Consider the following 23,123-nt stretch of genomic DNA (forward strand, 5'->3'; position numbering starts at 1 on the left):
GCTTCAAGTGCATCAATTATAGCATAGTAAGTAGATATGCGAAATGTATCTCTAGGATTCAATGCTCTTTCTGTTGCACTGCTATCATTTGCTTGTGTTTTCCTGATTTGCTTGCGGGACTGAGCTTCTTTGTAGTTAGTATCAGGCAAGATATCTTTTGATAGGTCTTCAAATCTTTTGAAATCATTCGTTAAAGTGTGTAAGTGGTCTGCTAATTGATAGAGGTCTGCACATGTTTTTAAATCCAATTCTTTTTCATGGAGAGCTTGACTTGTGTGGTAAAAGTGTTTGTAAAATTTCATTCCACATGGTCAACATGAATACAAAGTCTAGTTCTTGCATCTTGTTTGCAATGTTTTCTGCCTCTCATATAGTTTCTCCCTTTTGTGATTGGTCTTCAGCTATACTTTCTAATGCATTCACAATCTTTGATTAGGACTCCAGAATTGCACTTGTTGCCAGTGCCTCCCAGCAAGTATTAGAAAGATTTCAACACACGATCATTGCCCAAATATGTTTTAAGAACTGCCCATCGGTGTGTTGAAGCAGAGAAAAATGTATAAAGTAACTGGACTGTTGAGAAAAACCTTACTGCCACCGGACAATAATCAACAGCACTGCGGCCAACAAGATTGAGAGAGTGTGCAGCACATGGTATGAATATGGCATATTTGTTCTGTTCTAAAAGCTTCTTCTGCATTCCTTGATAACGCCCTGACAAGTTGGCAGCGTTGTCATAAGATTGCCCTCTGCACTTTGAGAAATCTATTTTGCAAACTTGGCACAGATAATGCAGTACTTGATTTGCCATTTCTTCACCAGTGTAGCTTTTCAAATTGAGGCATATTATAAATTGTTCAACTGGTTTTCCATCTGTGGGAGATACATATCTTAGTACAATACTCAATTGATCAATATGTGAAAGATCAGGTGTAGAGTCGACAGATAAACTGAAGTACCCAGCAGTACTTATTTCATCCACAATAGCTGAATGAACTTTGTCACTCATTAGACCAATGAGTTCATCACATATTGTCTTAGATAAGTATGATGGGTTACCTTTGCCAGCATTCCCATATTTGAGATATGGCCTGCTAAAAATGGGTCAAACTGAGCCACAAGCTCCACCAATCCCAAGAAATTTCCATTCTGCAATGATCCAAATGTGTCATTTGATCCCCGGAAAGACAGCCCACGTTCAGCTAATGTTTGAATAACAGCTATAACACGCTGCAAGACGTTGCCAGTATTCACGCTCCCCTTTAAATTGTTCTTCCAATTTTTGTGTCAATCCAAAGCCCTGTCTTCGATTTAAATATGTCAACATTGAATCTCTGTGAATAGTGCTATTTTCATGTTGTTCAATTAAAACAGTATTCCGCCAGTCACTAAATCCATCTGCAGCAAACCGGGATGTTGATGGTTTATATGCAAAAAGTTTGCAAACAAAACAGTACACAGACCCTGTTGATGGTGAATACAGTAGCCATTCTCGAGTGTATTTCTCACCATTTGCTTTCATGCCGAAAAATATTTTTTTGTGGACAATATCTTGTTTGTTTGCCATTGGTAAAAGTCCGACGTGATTTCTCAAATGGCCCAGTGTGGTGTTGACAGTCATTTGGTCCATGATCTATCCAGTAAGCTACATCATCGGTACGGAAATCAACCCACATACCAGGATCTTTTCTCCTATTATTTACAGCATGAGCAGGTTCAGTCTCTGACACAGCCACATGTTCTGGAATGGTGTTTGTTTCACCAATAGAAAAAGGGTCATTCTCTGAAACACCTACTGGTTTTGGAACGATGTCTGTGCTACTGAGAGAAGATGTTGCTTCTGATGGATTCGCTTTGAAAAATTGTCAGCTTTGGAAGATTTTGGAAAATTTCACTAGTTTTTTGTTTTCTTCTGCCAGTTTACATTTCTGTGCTCCACTCAATTGGGTACATTTCATCCTGCCCCTTATCTCCGTTATCTGAGCTTAAAAAACCCCCAACAAATTACACAATATACACTATTTTTATGTGTGTGTGTGTATATATATATATATATATATATATATATATATATATATGAAAGAAAAAAACAAATCAAGTATGTATAACTCAGAAGACTATATCAATAATAAAACAAATTCATTGCAATACATGACAGGATCTGATTGCCTCACATTATTTCCATTTACGTTAGTAGGACTCCCCCTGGTTTAGGTGGGGATAAGTAATAAAAAGAGAACAGAAAAACGGGGGAAGAGTGTAGTGGAGTGTAAGGAAGTCTAACAAAGTTCTTATTTTTCCCATGATGACTACTTCGATGCTTTTTTTGAAATATCAAATATCAAATTTTTTCAAAAACAAACAAACAAAAAAAAAAAAACCCAAAACCTCTTTTTTTGGTGCCCCCTGCTTTGCTGGTGCCCTAAGCACATGCTTAGTCTGCCTGTTAGGTAATCCAGCCCTGACCACCAGTGTAGTCCCAGAGGCAGGCTGTCAGTGTTGTTCTTCCTGTGGCTTCAGCCCAAGTCCCTCAGCTTAGCCTGCACCATCTGGTACCTTGTTGCTGTATACACATGTTGTGCACCAAACTCTGTAAAATACCAAAGCAATAGTTACAAATGTGGGCATTTTGGTGGCATTGCTGGTTTTTACTTTAGTTGCCTCATATAAAGATACAGGTTCACATTTTAAATCAGAAAAAGAGAGGAAAAAATGTGCTCATTCACCAATAGGGTCCCTGTAGGCGCTATTCATAGAGTACTCCAAGAAAAGGTCCTCCACTTCATTGTCCTAGTCTTCTGTGCTTGAACTTTATCTGATTCCTGCTGCTGGTATGCAATGCGTTGAATCTTTGTAGAATCTCCACCATTGGTGGGAAATCCTTGGAACACATCTAGTCTTCTCATTCCATAGACCTCTGAAAACAAGCACATGCCAGTTACAGTGGATTAAAGTGAGGCATGTAAGTATCAAAAAAGACATTCATATTCCACCTCCCTGCACACAAATGTAAGCAGGACGTATCCCATTCTACTGCAACCCCCTGGAACAAAATCAACAAAATAAAAAACTCCCAGACAGACCCTTGGATGATGCAGGGTGCCTGAAGCAAGTTAATTGCAAGCGGCTCAGACCTCCAGTTGTGTGGCTATGTGCCTCCAGAAGTCGAAGGGTGGTGGCTATTGTCAGCAGTCTATCAGTGTTGCCTTTTCTGTGGGATCAGTGCTATGGCCCTCAGGTCTGCACCATCTTCAAGCCTTTTTGTCTATGGTTCTCCTCTATTCCTGGGGTCTGTTGTGAATCAAACTCTGTTAAATACAGAAAACAAACAATACTTAGAAATGTGTTCATTTTGGTGCTGCTACTCCTGAATTTTACTTTAGTTGCCTATGACAAAAGATAAAGCTTACATTTTTAAACCAGAAAAAGAAAGAAAAATGTGCTCACCTCTCCAAGTATCCCAACTGTAGGCATTAATCCCGTTCCAAGAAAGTCTTAGGGCTGGTCCACACTAACCCCCCACTTTGAACTAAGATACGCAACTTCAGTTACGTGAATAACTTAGCTGAAGTCGAAGTATCTTAGTTCGAACTTACCGCGGGTCCACACGCGGCAGGCAGGCTCCCCCGTCAACTCCGCGTACTCCTCTCGCGGAGCAGGAGTACCAGCGTTGATGGCAAGCACTTCTGGGATCGATCCCAGAAGATCGATTGCTTACTGCCGGACCCGGAGGAAAGTATAGACATACCCATACTCCCTGTCGTCCTGGTCTTCTGTGCTTGAACTTGGTCCTCCTGCTGCTGCTTCCACTGAGCCACTGTACACTGATGTATTGAATCACTGTAGCATCTCCTGTTAGCTGGAAATACTTGCAGCAGATTTCTGGTCTCTTTTTAATCTACAGTGGATATGCAATATGCTAGTCACTGTGTTTTGTCGAAGTTGATTTCTAAGCTTAGATATTAGTGTTCATTTGAGAGAATATCCTCTCACATCCGCATTGCTTAGTGGCATTGACAACCAAGAGTGAACTGTGCAAGTTCCATAAAGCGGTTCTCAACCATTTTTCATTTGTGGACCTCAAAAAAATTTCGAATGGAGGTGTGGACCTCTTTGGAAATGTATGTGTGTGTATAGTTGAATTCTGTTCAGTCATTCAGTCTTTTGTGGACCCCTTAGACATAGTCCACAGATTGAGAACAACTGACATAAAGCACTTCTAACCCCTTGTATTAGTGTGTTTGTACACCTATACCCAGAACTGTAGGGCATTCTTGTCCTCTGTTTTGAGCAAAACTTGAGCAAGGCTTGAGAAATGGCTTCAGCTGTCCTCTCCTCCAAGGTAATCAAACCAAGAAACACCTTTTTGTAAATGTTTTGCTGAAATATCAAATTATAACACATAGCTGGCATTGAGCTCTACATCGCAGTGTTGTCAGGCCGCCGGCTTTGAATCTTGAGGCCGCCAGGAGAAATTTGGTACACCTGAATTGATTTTTAATTCAGAAATTGAAGTCAATTGTTTTGGTGCAATATACTTCTTGGCATCTTAGACTTCTCGCCAAAATTGGTGCCTGTTGATCCATAACGATCGGCAATTATTTCCAGTTTCTCGTAATCAAGAAAATTTTCACTCTTTGGATCACAAGCAGAAAACAAACTGGAGTTGGAGGTGAATCATCTGTCAAGTGCAGCAAGAATTCTGTCCAGAACAGGATAGTAAAAATCAGATTTTATAGATTCTTGAGTGCTCTTTGGAACATCATGCGTAGATGACTGACCCAGCCTACTAGGAACAAAAACCAAGGCGAGCTTGGATGATATTTTTGTTAGGTCTTTTTGACGTTTTTGTATTGTGCTCAGCAGTTGTGACTGCTTGACCCGGAATAGAAATTTCAAGTTACTTGGCAATGGTTTCAACGTCATCAAATAGCTCCTTCCATTTGCTTTCAGATGTTCTCATTTCTTGAAGAGCAGCAACATTGCTACCTCAATTACTATTCATACTATAGCTTTAACTTTAAAACATATCCCTATACCTTTTGTTAATGGGAATGTACTAAACTTATTGTCTTTACTCTGGCTGCTTGTTTATATGCTTCAGCAATAGATTTTGAATAGTTGCTGCATCCCTTGGTCTCATGCTTAACACATTATCTACTACCTAATTGAACCCAACCCATTACATACTTATTTCCTAACATTACTATCTATCTTATATCCTATATAATTTAACTTATTTACTATATAATTATTTATTCATACTTTATCTAGATGCTCCCCTATTAAATTCCACATATACAGTAGCTCTTCTGCAGTTATTGGTTTGTAGATCATGCTGATTTACTGGCACTATCTTCTACTGATATCAGGGAGATAAGGGGTGCTCCGTATTCCTATGCCTGATCTTTAAGGCTAGGTAAAGTTGTAGATATGTTATTTTCATGGTTATCTAATCTTTGGCGCAATTCTTCTGTGGGTAAACCATCAATTTCATCTCTAGGCTCATATTGCAATAACTTTTTCCAGAGCCAATTTCTTCTTGCTGTTTTTCCTGTTACGTCCAATCGTGGAACAATGTTTCTTTAGATCAGGGATCTCAAACTCATATCACTAAGAGGGCCACATGAGGACTAGTACATTGGCCTGATGGCCGCATCACTGAAACCTTTTCATACAATGATACAAAAGTATGTAAAAAATGAAGAGTAATGTAGTATGCTATTAAAGGTCAACATATTAACTTTTTTTTAAACTGTAATGCAAAAAGTCAGTGCTAATTTTGACAGTCATTTCATTTTTGGCCACTTAGCTGGAAACGTTTTGCATCAACCAGAGCATCATTATTAGGTTTGATATCCTGAGACAAAACCAATCTCAGTGTTGCTTGCAAATGTTCAACAGTGAGCCTTGACCTTAACACAGATTTGTTAATCTTCGTGGAAGAGAAAAACTGTTCACATTTATATGTACTTCCAAACATTGCCATTACCCTTGTGGAAGCAGAGAAAAACACGGGAAATCTTTCTTGTGAAAGAAACCGGTAGAATTCTGGAATTCCAACATCTGTGTATTTCTTCAAAATGGTATCACACTGAAGCTCCACTAACCATCTGCATTTCCTGTGCAACATTGTCGTCAATTTTCACAGCAAATGGTGTGGAAAAAGGTTGAAAATGTGGTTCAAGTGCCTTGAAATCTTTAAACCGCACATCAAACTGTGTAAGTTAGAAATAATATCTGCATATTCTTTCAAGGATTTGGGTTCAAGTTTTCCTAAGGAATTCAGAGTCGAGAAATGGACCAAATTGCCAGCAGTTAGCGGTTTCCCCCTCAAAGTAAGCTTGACTTTGAATGACTTAACATTGCCATACATCTGTGTTATCACCTGTTTTCTACCCTTAAGCTTCAAGTTCAGTACATTCAGGTGATCAATTACATCTGTTGGAAAAACAAGGTTGCAGATAAAAGTGGAATCAGCAAGCTGTGGAACCTCCTTGTTTTTCATTTTCATGAAGGAATCAATCTCCTGTCTAAGTGCAAAAAAACACTTCAGAACATTTCCACGACTCAGCCATCTAATTTATGTGTGATACAGAAGTTCCCCATATTCGCTGTCCATACTTGCTAGAAAAGAAGTGAACTGTCAGTGATTCAGCCCTCGTGCACGTATAAAATTAACGGTGTTAACAACTACATTTATATCTTCCTTCATTTGTAGACTTTTACTACACAGGGCTTCTTGGTGCAAAATGCAATGTATACTGGTGAAGATAATTCCTGGTATATTGAGGCTGTTCAGTTTGTTCTTCAGTAATCCAACCACACTAACGTTTTCAGAGCACATTGATGGTGCACCGTCCATAGCCAAAAATACGAGTTGTTCCATGGCAGTGCAGATTTTTCAATGCACTCTTCCAGTGCTTGAAATATGTCCATCCTGTTGTGGTACCCTTCTATGACATTAAGTCTAGCAATTCTTCAGTTATATTCAAATTACAGTCCACACCTCTAATGAATACTGCACACTGTGTAGTATCTGATGCATCTGTACTCTCATCAAGAGCAATTGAAAATGCTTTGAAGTCTTTTGCCATTTGAATAAATTGTTTTTGCACATAATCTGTTATCCTGCAGGCAACTGTATTGGCAGACAAGCTTATGCCTTCAAAAACTTTCTTCCTATAAGGACATAAAATTTTGCTGGCCTTCACAAGACATTCTTTTATAGATAGGCCTTCTGTAAAAGGTGACGATGATTTAGCTATCATTTCGCTTATCACACAACTTGCTCTTACTGAATCTTCGCTAGACTTGTTAATCTCTGAAAAGAAATGTCTTTGGTTGGCAAATGCTGCTTTAAGTTGCTGAACTTTTTCCTCTTGGATTTTTCCGTGAATGCATCATATTTTTCATGGTGCATCGTGTCATGCCGACGCACATTATACTCCTTGGGAACTGCAATCGTTTGCTGACAAATGCATTGAATTTTATCTTTTACTTCTGTGAAAAAATAACTTTTCTTCCATGAGTGTTCTTTTTTTCGATGCTGAAGTAATTTCCGAGGGGTTTTAATAAAATATAAACACTCAGTAATGCACCTCACTCAAACGACAAAACACGCATTTACTTTTAGAATTACTTCCGTTCAAGATGGCGGTATCATCAGAAAGACAAAGAGTAAGTAAGTAAACACACTTACAACTAGGGCTTGATATCGTATGTTGACTGTTCTAAATATAGATTTACTGGTAAATTGTGAGCATGATCAAAGGCGTGCGCAGCACATTTCATTAGGGTGTGCACCCAGGGAATTTTTTAATTTTTTTAAAGGCGAATATTTATTGAATACTCAATCATAAAGGATGTTATTTTTATTCATCAAACAAACTAAGGAAACTAAAACTTAACTAAACTTCTTTAAATTAACAACTAAACTTTACTTAAAAAATACAAACTAAAAAAATGAGACACAAAATACCAAATTTTTGCTGTAGTGATCACCAGGCGTTGTGACAGACCCAGACCAGTGGGGTACAGGAGTCTGGTAGAGGGCAAATATACTGGTCACTGGATGCGTAGTTTTCTGTTCCCTGAGTGACCAGAGCAGGGGCTGCACTAGAGTAATCAGGAACCTGCTAGAACCAGTTAAGGCAGGCAGTCTAATTAGGACACCTGGAGCCAATTAAGAAGAAGCTGCTAGAATCAATTAAGGCAGGCTAATCAGGGCACCTGGGTTTTAAAAGCTCACTTCAGTTTGTGGTGCGAGTGTGAGGAGCTGAGAGTGAGAGGGTGTGCTGCTGGAGGACTAAGGAGCACAAGCATTATCAGACACCAGGAGGAAGGTCCCGTGGTGAGAATAAGGAAGGTGTTTGGAGGAGGCCTTGGGGAAGTAGCCCAGGGAGTTGTAGCTGTCATGCAGCTGTAACAGGAGGCACTATAGACAGCTGCAGTCCACAGGGCCCTGGGCTGGAACCCGGAGTAGAGGGTGGGCCCGGGTTCCCCCCAAACCTCCCAATTGACATGGACTGTGGGTTCTTCCAAAGGGGAAGGTCTCTGGGTTGTTCCACAACCCACATGGTGAATCTCTGAGGCAAGAAAATCCGCCAATAAGCACAGGACCCACCAAGATAGAGGAGGAACTTTGTCACACTGGTGTCAGGGGTGGGATCTTGGGGTGCACAGCGCGGCGGAAGAAGGAGGGTGATTTAAAAAAAAAAACAAAACAAAAAAAAAGGAGAGGGTTTATTTTTTTTCCACCACAATGGATGACGTAGTGCGGGCACTGATACAAGCTACGGCGGCCCAGCAGGAGGCTACCCGTGTCCAGGCAGCCGCTCAACAGGAGGCAGTGCGGCTGCAGCAAGAGACTAATTGCCTGCTGATGGACCAGGCTGCTCAAGACCGAGCTATGTTGCAGGAACTGGTAAACCAGGTAAAGTCCCTTACAGAGTTGAATTGCGGCCATGATGGGGCGCGGCTCATACGGGCCAGCCATTGGCTGCAGAAAATGACATGGGAGGATGATGTAGAGGCATACCTTCTGGCCTTTGAGAGGACAGCCCTATGGGAGGCCTGGCCTCGAGATCAGTGGTCTGGCATCCTTGCCCCATTCCTGTGTGGGGAGGCCCAGAAGCCTACCATGATCTGCTTGAAGAGGCTGCGGCAGACTACCCCCAGCTGAAAGCAGAGATCCTGGCCAGATCTGGGGTAATGACAGCAGTGCGGGCCCAGCAGTATTACGGTTGGAGGTACCAGGAAGACAAAACCCCGCGGTCCCAATTGTATGACCTCATCCATCTCGCACGAAAGTGGTTGCAAACAGAGTCCCGGAGTCCGGAAGAGATGCTAGCGGTTCTGGTCATTGACCGATACATGAGGGGACTACCACCAGAGCTTCGTGCCTGGGTAAGCCAGAACGAACCCTCCACCTATGACGAGTTGTCGCCCTGGTAGAGAGGCGAAGGACAGCGAGGGAGCTGACCCAACCAGTTAAGGAAGAAGCATCCCGGCTTAAACTAGCAGCACCAAGTCCTAAAGTTCGGGTGACTGGGCCACCAGGAGGGCCCAGGTGGAAAAAGAGAGAGGCTGAAGGCCCATCAGAGGCCACAAAGAGTCGGAGCACTGAGGGAGAAGAGGATCGTGATGTTAGACTGCCCAAACCAAGAGACCGGGGAACGTCTAGGGCTCCATACAGATGTTATGCCTGCAGGGAGAGGGGACACATAGCTGCACAGTGTCCCAATGCTGAGGAACCTATGAAGTATAACCTGGGGAACTGGGCAGATCCATGCTCCCTAATCCATCTTGTGGGAGTCTCACTAACCCCACATATGTACACCAGACCAGTGAAAGTAAATGGGGTAGAGACCACGGCACTGGTTGATTCTGGGAGTGCTATCACACTTATCTCCGGGAAGCTCGTGAAGTGTAGTCAGCTGCTACAGGCTAAATGTACGGGGATAACATGTGTCCATGGGACAGTTAGTTACTATCCCACCATCCCAGTAGAAATTGAGATCCAAGGGAACATTACTGAGGTAGCAGCAGGTGTAGTCCCTAAACTCCCATACCCGGTGCTCATAGGGAGGGACTTCCCAGGGTTTGGAAACTTACTCCCAGTAGGGGGATTGGAGAAAGATGGGAACCCTAAAATTGGTGAGGCATCCACAGCAGACTGTCAACCCCCAATCTTCTCTGAAATATCCCCAGATTTGTTCTCCACTCCCAGACAGGGTAGAAAGACAAAAAGGGAAAGAAGGGCAGCTAAGGCCTTTGGAACCCGAATACTGACCCAAAGCCAGAGGGTCGCTCTTGTAGGTAGGCAGACCCGCGCAGCTGAAAAGGAGGCCACGCAGGAGGGAGAAGCACCTGAGTCTGACCCCCACCCTAATGCTTCTGAACCAGTAGAGGCAACAGAGACTGGGCCCCTAGAACTTGGGCAGATTAGCCCCGGGAGAGGAAATTTTGGACGGGACCAGGCAGAAGACCCAAGGTATGACAAAATTAGGAAGGAGGTGACTGAAATAGATGGGGTCCCCGTGGAAGGGAAAACCCAGGGACCAGGACCCTACTTCATAATGAAGAAGGATCTCTTATACCAGGTTGCACCAGTACAGGGGCAGAAGGTACAGCAGATCCTAGTACCTTAAAAACACCAGAACTCTGTATTAAGTCTTGCTCATAGTCATCTTTTTGGGGGGCATTTGGGGGTAGAGAAGACCCTGGCATGAGTCCTACGACGGTTCTTCTGGCCCGGAGTACATGAAGAAGTGCAGAGGTACTGTGCCTCTTGCCTGGAGTGTCAGCTGCACTTTCCGCATCCCGACTTGAGGGCACCATTCCCATCATAGAGGTCCCCTTCGAGTAAATAGCCATGGACCTAGTGGGACCCCTGGAGAAAGATGGCTCAGGGCCACCAATATATCCTTGTTGTTTTGGACTATGCTACTTGCTACCCAGAAGCCGTCCCCCTGCGGAACACGGCCTCTAAAACTATAGCCAAAGAACTGGTGGGGATCTTTGCCCGAATGGGGCTACCGAAGGAGATATTAACCGACCAAGGACCCCCATTTATGTCGAAGCTAATGAAGGACCTCTGTACGCTGCTCCATATACATACCCTGAGAACTTCGGTCTACCATCCGCAGACTGATGGGTTGGTAGAAAGGTTTAACCGAACCCTCAAGGCTATGATAAGGAAGGTGGTAAGTCGGGACGGGAAGGATTGGGACACCCTACTGCCCTACCTTATGTTCGCTATCTGGGAGGTACCTCAGGCCTCAATTGGGTTTTCCCCCTTCGAGTTATTATACGGGTGTCACCCCTGTGGTATACTAGATATCGCCAAAGAGATCTGGGAAGAGGAACCCAATGAGGGGAGAAATATAGTACAGCATGTAATGCAGATGCGAGACCGGATAGCCTGGTTACCCCTATTGTACGGGAACATTTGGAGAAGGCACAGGAGGCCCAGCGAACCCATTACAATCGCCATGCAAAAGTGCGACAGTTCCAACCAGGGGATCGGGTTATGGTGTTGGTACCCACGGCAGAAAGCAAGCTTCTGGCCCAATGGCAGGGGCCCTATGAGGTGTTTGAACCCGTGGGGGAAGTAACCTACAAAGTGCGGCAGCCAGGACGCAGAAAACAAGAACAGATTTATCACGTTAACCTGAAACCCTGGCATGCACAATGGTCCAAAAAGACCTAACCCAGGAAAACAAGCCTTCCAAACAGGTGAGAGTGTCTCCCGATTTAACACCAGAGCAGAAGAATGAGGTGTCTGAGATGATCTTCCGGAACCAAGATGTATTCTCGACAAAACCAGGTCAAACAACCGAGACATATCATCACATCGTCATGAACCCTGGGGCCAGAGTAACAATGAGGCCCTATCGAGTGCCAGCGGCAAAAAGGGAGGAAATAAAAGCAGAAGTAAAAAGAATGCTGGAGTTGGGGATCATCGAAGAATCCCACAGTCAGTGGTCCAGCCCAATCGCGCTGATGCCCAAACCTGATGGCACCACAAGATTTTGCAACGACTTCCAGCGACTAAATGAAGTGTCCCAGTTCGACGTGTACCCCATACCTCGCATAGATGAGCTAGTGGATCGTCTGGGTAATGCCCGTTACTTTACCCCTTTGTCAAGTCTAGGGTAGTCCTGGCAGATTCCCCTTGCGGAAGACGCAAAGGAAAAGACTGCGTTCTCTACAACAGAGGGTCTTTCTCAATATACTGTCCTCCCTTTTGGACTACATGGGGCCCCAGCTACCTTCCAGCGCCTCATGGACAAGCTATTACGCCTGCATAACATTATGCTGCTGCCTACTTGGACGATGTGGTCATTCATACCCCAGACTGGGTAACCCACCTGGAGAAGGTAGAGGCAGGCCTCGATACCTTCAGGCGAGCTGACCTTACAGCAAACCCTGCCAAGTGCGCTGTAGGGTTTACAGAGGCCAAATATCTTGGCTACATTGTGGGAAAAGGTTTGGTAAAACCCCAAGTGAACAAGTTAGAGGCCATCCAAAATTGGCCCCGACCAAGTCGCAAGAAACAAGTCCGGGCGTTCCTAGGTGTGGTGGGGTATTACCGACTATTTATCCCCAACTTTGCCACAAGGGCAAGCCCCCTGACAGACCTAGTGAAAGCCCATGGACCTGATCTGGTGAGATGGTCTGACGCAGCAGAGGAAGCATTCACAGACCTACAGACTGCCCTCTGCAGTAACCCTGTACTGATAGCCCCTGATTTCACCAAGCAGTTTATCCTGCAGACGGATGTATCGGAAGTAGGGTTGGGGGCCGTTCTATCACAGATGGTCGGGGAGGAGGAACACTCAATTCTATACTTCAGTCGGAAACTCCTTCCAAGGGAACAAAAATATGCAGTGGTGAGAGAATGCCTCGCTGTAAAATGGGCCATGGAAACAATGCGCTACTACCTGCTCGGGCGCAGGTTTGTCCTCGTGACCGACCATGCCCCTCTTCAATGGATGCGGCGGAACAAGGAGAACAACACAAGGGTGACCAGATGGTTTTTATCCCTCCAATCTTTCCAGTTCCGTGTGCAACACAGAGCAGGGAGCCGTCATGGCAACGCCGATGGTTTGTCATGTGTGCATTGTCTGGCATCCCAAGCTGCCCAACCCCTTGGTGTTGAGCGGGGGGAGGGATATGTGACAGACCCAGACCAGTGGGGTACAGGAGTCTGGTAGAGGGCAAATATACTGGTCACTGGATGAGTAGTTTTCTGTTCCCTGAGTGTCCAGAGAAGAGGCTGCACTAGAGTGCAGGAACCTGCTAGAACCAGTTAAGGCAGGCAGGCTAATTAGGACACCTGGAGCCAATTAAGAAGAAGCTGCTAGAATCAATTAAAGCAGGCTAATCAGGGCACCTGGGTTTTAAAAGCTCACTTCAGTTTGTGGTGTGAGTGTGAGGAGCTGGGAGCAAGAGGCGCAAGGAGTTGAGAGTGAGAGGGTGTGCTGTTGGAGGACTAAGGAGCACAAGCGTTATCAGACACCAGGAGGGAAGGTCCTGTGGTGAGAATAAGAAAGGTGTGTGGAGGAGGCCAAGGGGAAGTAGCCCAGGGAGTTGTAGCTGTCATGCAGCTGTAACAGGAGGCACTATAGACAGCTGCAGTCCACAGGGCCCTGGGCTGGAACCCGGAGTAGAGGGTGGGCCCGGGTTCCCCCCAAACCTCCCAATTGACCTGGACTGTGGGTTCTTCCAGAGGGGAAGGTCTCTGGGCTGTTCCCCAACCCACATGGTGAATCTCTGAGGCAAGAAAATCCGCCAATAAGCGCAGGACCCACCAAGATAGAGGAGTAACTTTGTCACAGCGTATACAAAGATACAGTCAATTTTCATGATCTTTATCTTTAACCAGATAATGAGCTAACCCAAATTGATCAAAACAGATTAAGGTTTCGTCATCTTCCTGACCTAGAGAATGAGACATCTCTCACCAGGTGTTACGGACTTAAATTCCTCAATCACATCATTGTAATTAACTGACTAAGCCAATTCTTGTTCAATGTACAAAATCATGAGTGAGTCGAGGTGCTGTTGAGACATTGTACTTCTTAGTTTATTTTTTACATGTGCTAGTTTTGAAAAGGCTCTTTCACATGAACAGCTTGTAACAGGTAAGACTGCAAAGCATTGAATAGATTTGTAAAAGGCCTGGAACATGGAAGACCGATCCGATTCCTTTAGCCAATCAAGCCACTCTCTGGTGGTGTTTGTAGTGCTACCTTTAGGAACAGATCCGTCATCACCCCGAAGCAATCTGACTTCAGCTTCAAGCTCATCCAAGGACACTTTAAATTTGTTGGAAATGATTCTCATATCGTCCCTGCCGTGTCTAAGCTCAGCAGTTTTCCCATTGCAGTCACAATTTTACAAGTCTTCTGTTCAAATCGCTGGTCAATGCAGGTAATCATTGAGTCTAGGAGTGGGTAAAATGAAGTTATTCTCTCCTGCTCCTCTTTTGTATCAAAGTGATGCTGGGACTCAAACGCGTCATCAATACGAGTGGACGTTTTTCTCTTCTTAACTGGGGGAATTGATATATCATTCTCTACACACATTTTCACACTGTCATTGAAAATTGATTGAAAATATTTTGGGCCACTTATATACCAGCTAAACAGCGAGCACTCGCACTCCCCAAGCTAGCTACCCTACTGCCCCGGCCAAACAGCCGATGGCTTGTGGGCCCCCACGGGCCCCATAAACAGTTGGCTGGTGGGTGGGTGCCCCTGCCCCCTATAGGGGCATGCCCCGACCGATCCCCTTCTTCCCCAAGGCCTCAGCCTCTCCGCCTCCCCAGGAGCCCAGCTTGCTGGAGCTCAGTTCTTTCCCCCTCCCCGCCTCGCAGATGAGCTGTCTGTCTCCCTCCTGCTGGGAGACAGCCGATCGCCCGGCAGGGAGGGGACAGGGTTTATGCAGCACACTAGGGGAAGCCGTCAAAGCCTGCCTGCAGGAGCCCAGCTTGCTGGAGTTCAGTTCTTCCCCCTCCCCTCGATCAGCTGTCTCCCTCCTGCTGGGGGAGACAGCTGATGGGTGGGGTATGCAGCATGCTGGGGGAAGCCGGGCAGGCCAAGCTTAGGCCAAGCTTCAGAGCGGAGCGTGGGCCCCACCCCTGGCGCCATGGTAACCCCGCCTAAGGCGCAGCTTTTTTGAAAATGCTGAGGGGAAACGATGGCTTCCCTTGCACCCCGGCAGCTACGCTACTGCTCCCTGATGCCATCTTGGATTCTAGACCTTTCTAAAATCCTAAATTTAGATCTTCACCATTTTAATCTGCCATGTTGGATTTTCTAAATTTCAACTATCATTAATTTCTACTTAACGAGAGCCTTAATCTTAAAATTAATTATTGTTTTATGCAAACCAAAGTATCCTGATACTGTCACCACCTTAATTATGTCGTGAGGGTTTATGCCTCTGGTTGCAGGGCAGCACGGCCTAATGGCCAGAGTCCATATAACCACCCCTGGTTGCAGGGTGTTGAGATGAATTCCTGTCTGCATCCTGTAAAACTTGCCCATACCGGTATTGCCCTGGCCTCTTCTTTTGTCATTCAGTGTTGCACACATTCTAAAACAATATGCATTTCCTCACCTTTTGGGGGCGAAGCCAGACTTTGAGGCACCTGCTCCCCTCCTTGGAGTAAACTTTGCTTGTGCCAATCAGAAACTAACACAAACAGGTTTTGGGCCCCGTCCCCTATGACACGTCTATGATGTCATAGTTGGTACTTTATGGGCCTGCCTGCCATGTGCAGGCCGGGAGAGGAGAAAGAAAAACGAATCCTTTGTATCCTGTATACACCCGTAACCGAGCCTGATCACCTCGAAGCCTCTCTCTCAGCTCACGTGTTTCAAACAGAGTTTCTACCTTTGCCGGTCGTTATGCGTTGGTTTGTATTTATAAGTATCAGTTATTACTAAATGCTGCATCTTTGTTTATAAATATTGTTAGTAGATATTTTAGTCATTTGTGTGTTTTAGGTTTCATTAACTCTATTAGCTAATCAAACGCTGCTCCCTTACCCCTTGTAATTATCCCCAATAAAACTTGAAATTGATTAATTTTAGTTGTTTGTGTGTGTCTGTGTCTCTGCAGTTTGCATCGTGACCCATACTCTCCTTGCATCCCTTACCAATATAGTCTATTGCCACGTGCAGCCTGGTAAATAACAGGCCTGCATTTTCTTTCGCCCCTGCGTGCCCATGGCAATCCACATGGCGTCATGAACAGGATGCAAGGGAGTTGGGCCATGCCCGTGGCATGCTGCAGACTGCGCAGATGATGAAACTGAACAGTTCCAACATTTGCAGTTTCACCTTTTTACTAGCCAAAATTCGACTGATCCAAAAATAGAATGGATCTGTTCCCTTGGCTCGGGTAAAACTCTAAAAGGCTATACTGTACCATTAACCCTGGCAGATACGGGATGCCTCCTTCGGTGCCACCCGAGCTTTAGGTGTCAGCCAGCCGATTGTTCCCTACAGCCTCAGTGCATGGAGACTGTGGAGAACCTTGGTGCTGCAGATCCCTCTCAGCTTTGGAGAGAGTGTAGCCGCATTGTTAGAAAATCCGGAGGTACCATTTCCAAATTGATTCCCCCACCTCAGGTAATACCTGCTGATCCGGCACACAAATTATTATGCCAGATGATAAAAGAATTAGATTTAATTAAGAAAACCAAAAAATTGCGACCCGATGAATATAAATCTGAGGATGTTTCCACCATCCTGTTTAGCATGATATGCAAGACCCTCGATCTGTGCTTTGTGCTCCATGGGGGCACAATGTTTGCAGCTAAACAAGCAGCCCCAGGCTCTCCTAAAGATGATAATGAGGAGAAGACAGAAAAGGTAGAGCCCATCACTACCTCCCCTCCCCAAGTCCCTCTCAGAAAATTTTGCCACCCCCATATGAAGCTCCTAAAACTCCTGTGTATCCAGCTCTGCCAACAGCCCCAGAATTTATTGAATCTGAAACTGTGGCAGAAGCTTTGCCTATTAACTAAAATAGATGCACAAACAGGCAACACCACGCAGGTTACTGAACTGCGAACATGTACTAAGGCCGAACTTAAAGAGTTTTTAAAGGAAACGCAACAAAAAGCCAATGAGGCACCAATGGTTTGGGTAGGGCAGCTAGCCTTAGAACACGGAGCAGAATTGGTGGACCGTGAGGAGGCTGGCATCTTAGCCAAAACGGCCAATTGGGCACGAGGCTTCCCAGGTCATGCTTTATTAAATAATCGCATTTGGCCACTTACCACCCCGGCAGCTGCCATTTTAACAATGCAAGGCAGTTTTAAAGGATTGTATATCCCCCCGGGAGCTTTAGTTACTCCACACGATTTAATATGGGCAATCGCAGGAGCTTCCATAGCCCTGTGGGATCCACTACAAAACCCACTTAATGTAACTGTTCAACAGCAATTGGTGGCCACACCCTTTATACATGTTACTTATCCCATAGGGTAACCATACGTCCGGGTTTCCCCGGATATGTCCGGCTTTTGGGTCTTTAAATAGCCGTCCGGGGGGAATTTGTCAAAAGCTAAAAATGTCCGGGATTCCCCCCGGACGGCTATTTAAAGACCTAAAAGCCGCTGATAGGGCAGCCGCGCCGGCTGAAAGCGGTACTGGGAGCAGCCGCGAGCGGTGGGTGCAGGCAGCCCGGCTCCCCCTGCCTGGGGCTCCCCTCGCCATCTGGGGAGCGCGGGCTCCTCCTCTGCAGCTCTGCCCGCTGCGGGGCTGGGGCTCTCCTGGGGCTCTGCCCTGCACACGCCCAGCACCCCCGGGACTGCTCCTGCCTCCCTGGGCTGGCCCCAGATCCCCTCCCCCGGGGGGCTGGGGTCCTGCTGTGGCTTGTGCCCCTCTGCCTCCTCTGCGGGGCAGGCAGCCCCAGGGGGTTGAGGCCATGCCACCCCTTCCCCAGCTTCCCCCTCCAGCAGCCCCCGCACCGCCCTGCCGGGCCTGTTCAGCCCTCGGCCCCACCGGGTCCTGCCCTGCTTCATGCAACCCGCCCCTACCGTGTGGCGGCTCGGCCCGGGGAGGACTGGGGGAGCCGCAGAAAAGCCCCTCCCAGAGCTGGTGCAGGAGACGAGCCTGGCTCTCAGCCCAGGCTCCGGCATCAGGCTGCAGCCGGGAGCAGAGCCACCCCCCGCTGGCTCGGCTCGGCTCAGCCCAGCCCCGCTCTTAAAGGGACAGGGACCCCACCGTGGCTCAGCCCGGCCGGGGGCCGGGGGGGGGGGGGGGGAAATCTGTAACGGGGGAGGGGGAGTCTGTCTGCAGACAGGAGATTGATGCAAACATGCTAGTGCCACTGAGGGATGCCATGGGCTAGGTCAGGTGCTGGGCTTCACATACCAGCCACTTCAAATCCTGTGGGAGCTGAGAGCCAGCACTAGGGTGGGGGTCCTGGGCTGGCAGAGCAGAGGCCGTGTAGCGCAGGCCAGAGGCGATTGGGCTGGTGGAGCACGGGGTGCTGCAGAGCAGGTGTATGGTGCGTTGGGGGGGCTGGCAGAGCAGGGGGTGCTGCATGGCAGGGCTGGGGATCAGGCTGGTGTGGCAGGGATGCTGCAGGCCAGCCACGAGGGGCATGGCATTGCTGTGGGCGAAGCTTGCCTAGCCTCTCAGTTCAACTCCAAATCCACCCCAACGTTTGTGTGGTTGAAGAAGGGGCAGGAGGGTGCAATCGGGTCATGACTGCCCTCTTCTGGCAGGGTGCTGTAGGGGCAGCTAACTCAGCCCCACGTGGAGCGAGCACGCTGTGGCTCTTTAGAGCAGTGATTCTCAGCCCGCCAGCGGCTTGCAGCCCAATCAGCACCCGGCTGCAGCCCATGTGCCATCCTCAGGGCCATACAGGGAGCGTGTATCTTGTGTGGCTGCAGCCCATAGAACCCCCAGAAAGCCGCGTGTGCTGCCCACAATGGGAAATCGGTTGAGAACCAGTGCTTTGGAGCAATGCTTTGGGCAGGCGGCTCCTCGAGAGCGGAGCGAGAGAAGGGAAGATCTGCTAACCAGGGCTTTGGGGACTCTCCCTCACTTATCACAGGGGTGGTGGGCACACCCCCTCCCCAGCCCAGCCAGGGCTTTGCTGGGGTGCAGCTCACAGTCAGCCCCTTGGTGCAGAATCCCCGAGTGACCTGGAGCTTGTGCAGCTCCATGGACGCTAGTGGGGAGCTCTGGTTACAGGCCTCTGCCATGCATAGGGTTACCATACGTCCGTTTTTTCCCGGACATGTCCGGCTTTTCAGCAATCAAACCCCTGTCCAGGAGGAATTGTCAAAAAGCCGAACATGTCCGGGAAAATGCCGGCCGGGCACTTCCCCTCCCGGGCTCCGGCGGCGCAGGGTCCGGAGGCACGGGGGCTGCCCAAAGCCGGTAGCGCTGGGGCAGCTCGGCTCTTAAACAGAGCCGAAGAGTCAGGGGAGGAGCAGAGCCTCCGGCCACGGCGGCTCTGCTCCTCCCCGGACTCTTTGGCTCTGTTTAAGAGCCGAGCGCTACGGGCTTTGGGCAGCCCCCATACCTCCGGACCCTGTGCTGCCGGAGCCCGGGAGGGGAAGTGCCCAGCTGGGGGCTCAGGGTCCGGAGGCATAGGGGCTGCCCGAAGCCCGAGCGCTACCAGCTTCACGGTTTGCCGGACAGCATCCAGACCCTGCGCCCCCGGCTGGCCGCTTCCCCTCCCGGGCTCCAGCTGCGCTGGGGAAGCGCTGGCCGGGGGCGCAGGGTCTGGGGGCTGCCTGGCAAACCGTGAAGCCGGTAGCGCTCGGGCAGCCCTTTTCGTATGGCTGGGAGTGGGAGGGAGGAGGGGGCAGAGTTGGGGCAGGGCTGGGGGTGGGAAATGGGCGGGGCCAGGGCCCCGTGGAGGGTCCTCTTTTTTAATTTGTTAAAGATAGTAACCCTATTATCCCACCCAAATTCCTGTCTCAGCAGAGGCAGTTGATTTAGCATTAGAAGCTGCCCCTGGAGCTGACACCGGTGCCATGCTGTACTTGCATGCGGCTGTTCGCAGATCCATCTTAACGTTATTTGAAGTAGTTAGTAAAATTAAGTTGTCACTGCCGCCCCCGCCTGTTGTCCTCCCAATTGATTCGCCACCAAAAGACCCTCCAAAGAGTCAGTTTAATCCCCAAAAATATCCTGAGCGAACTAAAGCTGAATGGGCACGATTTGGCTTCCTTCTTAACAAAGGAATCCCCAAAGAAGCCCTGCGTAAAATGTCAGACCAAGAGCAGCAAAATATAGCCGAACAGCTAGGCTGGAAAAATTGGGAGGACTATGTTAGGTCAAAAAACGAATAGGGGCCGGATGCTGCCCGGCCCAAATTAAAGATCCCACCGATGAACGCCCATATGCCACCTTGTTAGTTAACGGTGACACCCCCCACCTCCTTTTTATTAGGCACTGGAGCTCAAGTTAGCATTATTGAGCCCAACGTTCCCCACTATCCTACTGGCTCCTTTATGTTTGTTCAAGGCCTCAATGCAGTACAAGAAAAACCCGTGGTTTGGGTTAAAATTGCCCACGAAAAATACGTAAGAAAAATAAAAGCCTTGTTAGGATCAAAAAATCTGCTAGGTGTCTCAGATATTAAAAAATTTAAACTGCATAATCAAATTCTGCAAGCCCTCCTTATAACCGTAGGCGATCATTCCCCCTATACCCCCGAAGTAGTTAACTCCCAGCCATGGAAATTTTCCCCTATCCCCACAAAATTCAAAGGGCTTCCCCTTATTGAAGCTTTGCTCACTCAGCTTCTAGAAGAGAAAAAGATAGAAAGGGTTACTGCATCCACCTTTCTGTCCGCGGGTTGGGGTATTCCCAAGCCTGGCGATCCCTCTAAATATCGCCTTGTCATTGATTATAGACAAGCTAACAGCCGTGTGAAGCCTATTGCATTTTCCAGCTCTGTCACCATTCCAGAAATACAGCGGCAACTAAGCGATGCAAGTAATCAGTGGGCATGTACTCTTGATTTAAAAGATATGTTTTACCAAATCCCACTCCAGGACACACAAGGAATCTTAAATTTTGCTTTTAAGGGCGTCCAATATAAATGGAAAGTCTGCCTACAGGGGTTCTGTAATTCACCTGCACTTGCATCGTCCCATCTCAACATCACATTACAAAAGGTAAAATCCCTACAGGATGTGTCCGTGTTAGCCTATGTAGATGATATTGTCATTTGTGGGCCCAATCCACAAGCAGTTCAAAGTACCACCCAAATGATAATAGATGCATTAGAAGCAGATGGGTGGCAAATTAACAAAACAAAGAGCCACCTGCAGGCCAGCCAGCAATTCTCATTCTTGGGACTCCATTTCACTCCCACCACTCACACACAAGCCCCAGCCAGCGTATTAGACCCTTGGACAGAAGCCCCTCCAAAAAATAAACGAGAGCTTCAGCACCTACTAGGTCTCCTTAATTATCACCGCCAATATATTCCGGCGCAATTAATTTCTAACCTAGAAATCCTACAAAGCTCTCTCTCTTCTAAACGCTCCTGAGAAGTGTGGAATGCATCAGCACAAAAAAGCTTAGAGAAGCTAGCTGGCTGGTTCGCCTCTAACCCCCCCCTCGCCCGTTTTAATTCCCAAGAACCCCTCAACATTAATTTGTTTATCACAAAACACCATGTAGGGTTCACTGTATTGCAACATGATAATGCCATTTACAATTGGGCCCATCGCCTGTCTGGACCCCAGTATAACTATGGTCTGGTGGGAAAAATGCAACTGGCTGCGTCCAGTGCTCATCACTGGTCCCAAGTCCCTATCCCAGGTACCTTGTCTGGACCACGTGTTCATTTGATCCCGTGGCTTACAAGTACCCCTCCACCCGAGTTTCATGGCACTACTCACACCTGGCAGCTTCTGTTTCCAGGTTGAGGTAGCTTGGCAGGCATGGACTCTAACTCCCAGCGATAACATCTTAGCCCCCCCATCTCACCAACCGTTATGCATTGAAGCAAAATATGATCCCTGGGTTGTGTCTGACGGGGACACCTCACCATCCCCTAGGGCGGGAGTTCTTTGTTCCACATGTAATTACTTTAATGTGCAGTTACTGCCCCCCTCCTGCTCCGTACAAGAATGTGAAGTGCAGGGCGTTCTTTTAGCTGCCCAGCATGTTGCTAATGCCCACTCTGCCAACAAGCAAGTTGTTTTAGGTATCGATTCTCAATTTTGTTTAGATATTTTAATTGAGCAAGCCTCTCCCTCAGCTTTTGTTAAAATGTGGGACCAAATTTTTGCCCTAATTCGTAAATTCTCTCACCCTTGGTTTGTTACGCACTGTCCCTCTCATCGACCAGACTCTAACCCCCTGCATTCCAGTCTTGATCAAAGAATGACAGAGGTCTCCCAAGTTTATATGGCAAATCCTGCCCCACAGGCCGACCCGCTGTTGCGCTGGCTCCACGAAGAATGGGGACACTTACCACCCACAAAATTGTACGGCCTGTTATCTGGCTTTTCTGACCAAAAGCCTGACGTTAGCCGCAGTCAGTGCAAGCTCATTGTTCAGTCCTGCTTGCAGTATGTGCAGGTAAAAACTATGAATCGTCCCCGATATGAGCGCTCTGCATACGCTGCAGAACACTTTGCCCCAGGTAGTACATGGCAAATTGACTTAATAGGACCCCTGCCAGGTGCTCGTCATTTTCCAAAAGCCTTAGTTACTGTCAATCTGGGGTCTCGGCAAACTTTTTGTGTGTCCCTCTCACTAAAACCAATGCTGCTTCTGTCGCTGTGGCTCTTAAGCAAACAGCAGCTGCCTGGGGCACTCCCACTGAAGTCCAAGCAGATGGTGGGCCACCCTTTACCAGCAAAAGCATTGAACAGCTCATTTTTGGATGGGGGGCTTCCCTTCACATCCATACTAAATATCATCCTCAAAGCAATGGTGTGGTGGAACGAAAAATCGCAGTCCTTAAGACTATGCTGCGAACAGCAAACCCCAACCCTGATTTTAAAAACTGGAGCTCATTTTTACCCCAGGTACTTATCGCACTCAACAAAAGTTACTCTCGCTGGCCTCACATTTCACCTACACCTAAGCCGCCTTGGTCTCCCGTGTTTAACACCG

General features: G+C 47.3%; 1 long non-coding RNA gene across 5 annotated transcripts in view; it reads right to left on the minus strand.

Moving 5' to 3' along the window:
* Positions 1-2,404: 2,404 nt before the first annotated feature.
* LOC117872633 overlaps positions 2,405-23,123 on the minus strand; it is a 43,328-nt gene continuing 22,609 nt past the window's right edge. For 4 of the 5 annotated variants that reach the window (XR_004644538.1, XR_004644540.1, XR_004644542.1 and 1 more), the window contains 2 exons: positions 3,135-3,308; positions 2,405-2,917 (listed from right to left, as the gene is read on the minus strand). This is a non-coding gene — a long non-coding RNA (uncharacterized LOC117872633). The remainder of the gene's footprint in view (positions 2,918-3,134; positions 3,309-23,123) is intronic. The other variant, XR_004644541.1, reaches the window with a different exon arrangement.

The sequence above is a fragment of the Trachemys scripta genome, chromosome 2, assembly GCF_013100865.1.
Source record: "Trachemys scripta elegans isolate TJP31775 chromosome 2, CAS_Tse_1.0, whole genome shotgun sequence".
NCBI classification, from domain to species: Eukaryota; Metazoa; Chordata; order Testudines; family Emydidae; genus Trachemys; species Trachemys scripta.